The sequence below is a fragment of the Bombus vosnesenskii genome, unplaced genomic scaffold (assembly GCF_011952255.1).
Source record: "Bombus vosnesenskii isolate JDL3184/JDL3185 unplaced genomic scaffold, Bvos_JDL3184-5_v1.1 scf7180000014579, whole genome shotgun sequence".
Lineage (NCBI taxonomy): Eukaryota > Metazoa > Arthropoda > Insecta > Hymenoptera > Apidae > Bombus > Bombus vosnesenskii.
Window position 1 is genome coordinate 1,340,414 of NW_022883531.1, and position 7,878 is coordinate 1,348,291.

Genomic DNA, 7,878 nt, shown 5'->3' on the forward strand with positions numbered 1-7,878 from the left:
AGTAGCGATTTTGCATTAAGTTAGTTGTCTTCTTTTATGTTTTAGATGCACGATGTATGGACATTGAAGTGTGATTGAACGGTACCTCAGGCTGGAATTTAGGGGATCCTATGATCGCTGGCTGTACGTTTGCAAATGAGATACTGCTTTCGCTGGATCCTTCGCTGGAGGTGTAGAGCAAACGTTATGTAACTACGTAAAATTCAGTTAGTCGAGTTAGTATTTTCGAGTTAGTACGATTAAAGTTCCAGAAAAGGAAAATTGTGTAAGTTTCTTGGATTAGAGGTGCGTAGAAATAATTGTTGATTTCGTGAGAAACTTATTGAAAATTATTGAAATGTATTCTTGGCTCCAATCTTAAAATATGGCTTATATCGAAAACTTCATGAGCATCGAAGAAGCGAAGCAGAGAAAAGATGAAATAACTTGTTGGCAACCATAGGCAAATAAATTAAAATAACAAGAAACAAAATTGTACGAGTCATCGAGTTAAAAATGTGTAGAGAGGCATATTATGTATGTTCTTCGTTTATTGGAAAACTATGAAGAACACCGAAATATACCTAAATCTTGATGCCAGTCTTGAGATTTGTGGAGACTTATATTAAGACAACACTTAAGTACTTACAGCACACTCGAATAAAAGAATCGAGCGTCTACATGCTCGACTGCGCTGGTATCAAACAGTTCATAAGTCATTTACTTTCAGCAAACTTCAATGTTAACAAATTAACATAACTTCTTTCCTGATAAGGATAATGATAAGAATTTATAGCAATTACGATTACGAGTTCAAGGTCCACTGCAATATGTATGCAGCAAATTTCGTTTACATATGTAAACTAACATCCAAACGATATTGGTTATCATAATATACTAAAAGTCATTTTTAAATATTACTCATTTAAATTTCATTTACACAAGGACAATCTTTTGACACGAACTTTTTTAAATTCTTGAATCTTATGGAATAGTAGTAATTGTAAATTTCCTATGAAACAACGATGGTTCCAAATTAACGATTGACACTACGGAAGAATTTAACAATTCGATTTCGAGTTTTTCGCCGATAATATACTTGATTACTACCTGCATAAGAAAACGACTGATAAAAAAGATCTATCTTCACGGAACAATTATAATAACATCGCGTGCCATCGATACGTACGTCCGTACATTGGTAAAATAAAAAAGACACTTAGAACACAGAATTACGAGCTACGCGAGTCTACCAGACGAAATTTAATGCTTCACACGTCAATCGCGCGATATCCTATATAGAGTGGTGCACCTGCACGATCCATGTCAGTCAATCCATATCGACCGCTTTATCGACTATCAGCCGCGGTGCACGCTCGCATACTAGCAGGTAGCAAATTTACATTCTCAACCGCTCGTAAAGTATGTTTACATCATGATACGTCGAGTATATGCAATAACTTAGAAGTAATAACCCAGCCTATTAATGCGCCTATTGTAATTAATTACCATTTTCATACGATATTTCCTTTGATCCGACAACAATATCGCAAACTTCATTTCCGTTATACTAAATTCTGAATAGTAAATGCTCTTGAAACTTTTCAATTCTTGGTTAACGCTGTTTGTCTTTTATTCTCGATTCCTTAGATTGATACTGAATATATTGATAGCGAATAAATGATCGTTCTGATAATGTTTGAATTCTTATTTAATTCTTTCGTGTATGATCTTCGCGGTTCTTTAGATTTTATAAGTAATGGCGGATTAATTTGATAAATTATTGTAAATTGAGCCTATTTCCGGTATAGTGGATTTTGATATAAAGATTAACAATGTCCCATTTTATTCTCTTCGATGTGTCAAATCTTATAAACAGTAATTGATTGATAACAGATTTTGAAAAATTGTATTGTTTTTGGGATGAAAAATCGAAGCTGAATCGCTTCGCTGCAAATTGCATCGACCAACGCCATCAACGTTCCGTCCAGCAACGGAGTAATCGTATTACGCTTTGTCGTGGCCGAGCAATCCTGTTTTCGCTTGTCGTATAATTAAACTGCGTCACTGGACGCGTCACGTCGGTTTGATAAAATTTCGGTAATCAACTTCCAACGTCCCTCATTAAGAACCGCGTCTATGATCAGGATTTCATCGTGTTTTCATCATGATCTGTAGTTTCTTGATCAAGATCCTGACCGAGCTATTCCTTGCACGCGTGACATGAAATAATGAAAATGACGAAACAAGATCGTGCCACGACTTTTATGAATGGCTTTACGAGCACGCGATATTTTCAGAATCATGACGATTCATGACGTCGACTTCGTTTACCTAGAACGTAAGATGGAGAGAGGAGGCAGTTACCGAAGCGGTATTAACGCAATGGAAATATTTTGTTTGATCAAAATTTTCAAATTTGAGGATGTATAAAATTGAGAATTTGAAAACTCAAATGTCTGACAAAATTTCAAACTTTGATAATTTAGATGTTTGAAAATTTCGAATATTTCGATATTTAGAGATTCGAAAATTCGAAAAAATAAAAATTCATTACTCGGTATTCAGGTAGCGAGACACAGAGCTTACAGCTACGAGAAATAGTAGTAGTAGTAGAAACGGAATGAACGCAATCTAGGATAACGATAGCATGTAGTTTCTTGATAAAGAGAGGGGAATACCCGATGCGACGTCATTATGGAACGGTACGTGCTTTCCCAAGACTTTTCTTACGAACTCGGATTCCTTCTATTCCTGAATTTTCCTCCATTATTCCTGGGAATCTCGCTCGATTAACGTTAATCGCAGAAATTTCAGTATCATTAATTGCTAATTTTGAATTGAATCCTCCGTGCAAATAAAATTGTACAAAATGACTTAGATATGAAAGAAATATCAAGATAGCTTATATCAAAATAGTTTTCCACGTTATATAATTTAAAGCGTGATATTATATGTATAATCCATTATCGTGCAAATGATGTTTAATATACAAATTACTAACAATGGGATAACTACAATTTTTATCGATGTATATAATAACCCTTAACTATCTGTACATCTTATCACGTAAAACATAGGATACATGTTAAAATGAAATCGACGAAACTGTAGAAACGCTTCGTGCTCTCCGATTTCGCTGATCGTTGGATATATTATAGAAATCGATATTTTAAACAACTTTTTCCTATGCACGTAAGAAACGCGCTCGCTTAGTTTACGAGATATTCGCGAAAAATTGCTGGTGCGACACGGCGTATTTCACGGAGTATGCGTCACTATTGGTTGCCCACCACCGGCCGCTTATCTTCTGTTTATAAACGGTAGTTTATAACTTTGGGAAATGGAAAGGAATAAACTTTGGGTTTATAACTTTATAACTATGAGAAAACTCGAAGCAGCCCGAGCGCAACTGCATATACGAGGCTGCGAAAAGTATCTGTTATAACTCGATTAAGAGCGAGTATCATCAATGTATTGGGTTTAGGTTTGGCTCAGACTTTTCAATGCAACCGTAGCAAGGTGACACCCTGGCAACGCTTGCACGAAATAACAACTATAATTTTATTTCATAAAATAACATTACTTATTCGTTCGTCCGTAATTTTTATAATTAATTTGTTGTTATTTCACGCGGACGTTGACGACCGCCTCGTGGCGGCAGAATTGAAAAATCTGACCCAAAGCTGAACAAAGCAATAGTGATATAAGTTGTAAAGTTACAACAAATTGCATTCTCGCAGCTCAGACGCAGCCTCGCACATGCATATGCACGTTGTGCACGGGGCGTTTAAGCTCGCCCAATCCTCGTTTATAAACGGAAGATAAGCGGCCGGCAACCAATACTGACGCATACGCTGCCACGGACGCGCAACTATGGGCAAAAATACACTGTAGCGGTACCGGCCGTTTTTCGCGAATATCTCGCCAGCTAAGCGAGTCCACCCATTACGGTACAGGAGAAGGAGAAGAAAGTTGTAGAAAATACCCATACATTTCTACAACTTATGCAAAAAATCATAGAAATCGGAGGGTAGGCGACGTTCCTACAGTCCCATCATTAAATGTCCTAAAATTACACATTTATATAATTCATTTAATATATATAAGATATTTTATAACGAGATATACAAAAATTAGGAAATGATAGCGACGAAACCAGTATTCATTTAAAGGATGTCTGTCGATACATTCTCAAAACAGCTAGATAATAATTAAGACTGCGCAAATAAATAACGATCTTCTGGTGCAATGAGGGAAACACGATCGATGATCGTTCAGTCCTTATACGATGCAAAGGCACGATAAACTATTTGCAAGTTGCATAATCTTATTTCTTCAATTACTCTTGCTAACCCTCTCATGCTTACCGTTAATGAAATCGCGTGTTTACCAAAGCAGCGGTAATTGAGAACAGTGTCCAAAGCTTTCGTAGTAATTAATTATAATACATTATACCGCCATATAGTTCGGGTCTTGCGTAACTATAGTTTCATAATATTTCAAGTATTCTTTTTCCAACAAATATAGATAACGTAGTTGACACAACAAATTGTTGAGCTTAGCTTGGGAGATAAACAGACCGAAAATTTCTGTAATTATGAGAAAAATATGACTTGAATTTTTCAGGAATGATATATAGCGACATATAGTTAACTTTGAACATACTATATACTTATTTATTTATTTAAGATGATTTCACTGTATTTTGTTATATTCGATTGTGTATTGTGTGTGGAATCGGAGTATCGTAATTTCGTAAGGAAAGCGATAAAAATATACAGTTAACCAATTTTTTCTAAATTTTTATAAATTTGAGATTTTTTTTCGGAAGAGATAATTCAATCCTAAATAAAAATATAAAGCTCCTAAGATTTATTAACACAAACGTTAAACACAGATTTCATGATATTTATGCACAATAATTACTTATTTATGCGTGCTAGTATATGAAATTCTCAATTTACGTTATGTTTCCTCCATAAAATCATAAACGCCCGTAAAAATGTTCACTAGCGTATCTTGTCTCTGTGCGGCAACGACGAACACTGTTTGTTTATAACTAAACACAAATTAGTAGGTATTAATTCTTGAAAAAAGAATAAAAGATAAAAATTATTATTTCTGACAAGCGCAAATCAATAGAATAATAATGGCGCTGCAATCATGATAATAGAATGTACCAATTATACAATAGCGCACTTGAGAATCTAAATACTTCCATATAAAACTTTCAACTTCAATTCTTATAAAATTCCTACAAAAAGATTCGGCAATTTAAAAAAAAAATTAAATCTATGTCTAAAAAGACTAATCCTCAAAGAAGTCTTCAAAGAAGCCCAGTACTATAGGCAACGCCTCAAAACGCGCAAGTTCCGACGAAGCAATGAAAAAAACAAAAAAGGAAACGAAACCCTAGGTTGCACGTGTCCAGTTAGAACGCGAAAACTCGTCGAGGCATAAAAGATCTAGCAGCTGGATCTGTTCTAAAGACTTCAGAGACTAGACAAAGGGGTAGAACCTCGCTTAAAGGGGTGCAAGATCGTCTGGAATAGAAACTCCGTTCCAGGTCAGGCCAGGTGCATTTTTTGTAGTCCTGTCACCGTGTCCCCTTGGTAAAACCGTGAATTAACTATACCGCGTGACGCAACTTTCGCCCTAAAATATCGATCGATTAATTTTTCAAGTTTACTTCCGAATTTGGAAATTCCGCACCGCAGACGTGGACTTAACGATGCAAAAATGTAATTGGCATTTATGGTATGTTAATTGTACGAATTGTTAGCAACATAAGGAAGGGGCCTCGTTCAACAGAATCCTCTGGCATTAAGAAGGATTTGCATCTCAAGGTGTAATAAACGATAACGCAATACTTCTACGATAGCCGCTCGGATCATTACAGCACATGATTGAAAGATCGACGCAACATGCATTTTATCACTGTCCTCGATGTGATTATGTGAAACTTGTTTTTAGCTTGTTCGTTTGCGTTGCTAAGTAAAAATGTTGCCCGCTTGCTTAGAAAAAGAAAGATTCTTTTATTTATTATTAATTTATTATTATTTATGTATTATTAAACAGTCAGCACTAGTATCAGTTCTAACTTGAAACTCGTGACCTACGAAATATTTTAAGACCACAGATCCAAATTAAAAGTTATTTAAAAAATTTCATGTTCTTCGCTAAGGGGAATTTTTGTAACACTATAAATTTTTTAATTATTCTATCAACTTGTATCGTTGTATTTTTATCACAACGATCTTCAAAGTATTCTGAATATTAGCACAGCCATCTTGGTATCTTAACTCTAGGAGATGATATACACTTTCGAAAATCCACATTTCAAAAACAATTGACACGAAAAAATAACTGACCCGTCCACCAAATATTGATCGAAAATGTTCGAAAAAGCCATTCCTTAATTACGAGTAACGTAAATTCCTGGATAAGGTTGGATAACCGGAAGCTAGCTAGGAACGAGGAGGAATCTCATGAATTCGGCGTGGGACGTGTTTTCGTGACGTCACGGAATCAATACGCCATCCAGTCTCAGCCCACCACCTACGTCACCAATGACACCATCGCTTCTTGTCCGTGTTCAATTACTGGAAACGAGGGTACCATGCCGTCGTGGGTCGAACTTGTTCTTCTAATGCAATTTGCCAAGTGCACGGCGTCGTTTGCAACTGGCAAAACGCGTTCAATTACCACGGCAAGCAAGATCGTACCCTTCTTCCTTAATTTCACTCTATTCATTCGTGGATATCTGGTGAGAAAGGTTTCTTAAATCGCAAACGTAGTTTTCGGATCGCAGTTGAAAAGGAAATGTGATTCTTTCAGGAAATTCTTCTTTGGAAAAATTTCCCAGTTTGGAGCATTTGTCACTAGTAGATCGTTTGATCGATCGGACTGTTTGGAAGATCGATGGTCTGGATGTTGGAAAAGAGATCGAGAGGATTTTTGATCGCTCGACACGTGAAACCGAGATATAGCATAACGAGCAACAGGTCTACGTTATTTTCACGCTCTTTAAAAAAGTAGAGTCTTTTTTTTTTTTTATTTTACGCTGTGTATCTTTCGCCTGTATTCCTCGTATCTCTGCTTTGTTTTAATAATGCCACAATTCAAGAAATATAAACTTTAAAGAAGAAGTGTTTTGAAATTTATAAAGACATTTTCCTGAGCCATAACCGTACTATCGTATGTTATCGTATAGTTGTAAGGCCAAATTGATAACGATATATGAAATAATTTTGCCCTCTGACGTGAAGCATTATAAATATGCTGCTTTACATGATAGAACATGCTGGTAAAAAAATTCTGTAAACTTTGTATGCAATAAAAGCAAATGCGAAAGTTTTTGAGTTGCCCCGCCATAAAAGCAAAGCAACTATACAAAATCCAAAATATGGTAGATGAAGTCAAGAATATGAATTTGCATAAAAATCAGCGGTCTAATCAATCTAACACGTTCCAGGACATAAATCGGTACATAGCATTATTCACATTCTATTCTTCCATCACGCACAATATACTATATACAATATACAATAATTGCAATATATTTAATATAATTAATGATAATACAATAATACATATTATACCAAACGCTTCTTGAAACGGACAATTCATCCACGATGGTCATGGCCTCGTGCAAGGAGGATCTATTCTTTACTACCTGTTAATGATTCCATCTGGCAAACGTTTCCTTCACGATCGAATAACATATGTATCTCCATCAAACGAGAACGTGACTGTTGATTCATCTGGACTCATAAGTCATATACGGTTTACAATAAATTTGAAAATTTTCGCGTCGCCTCGAGGAAGAACAGTATTCGATTGGCTACTTTGCAAATCGCCTAAACTATGACCGTCTGCCGTCCTAATTACACGCTT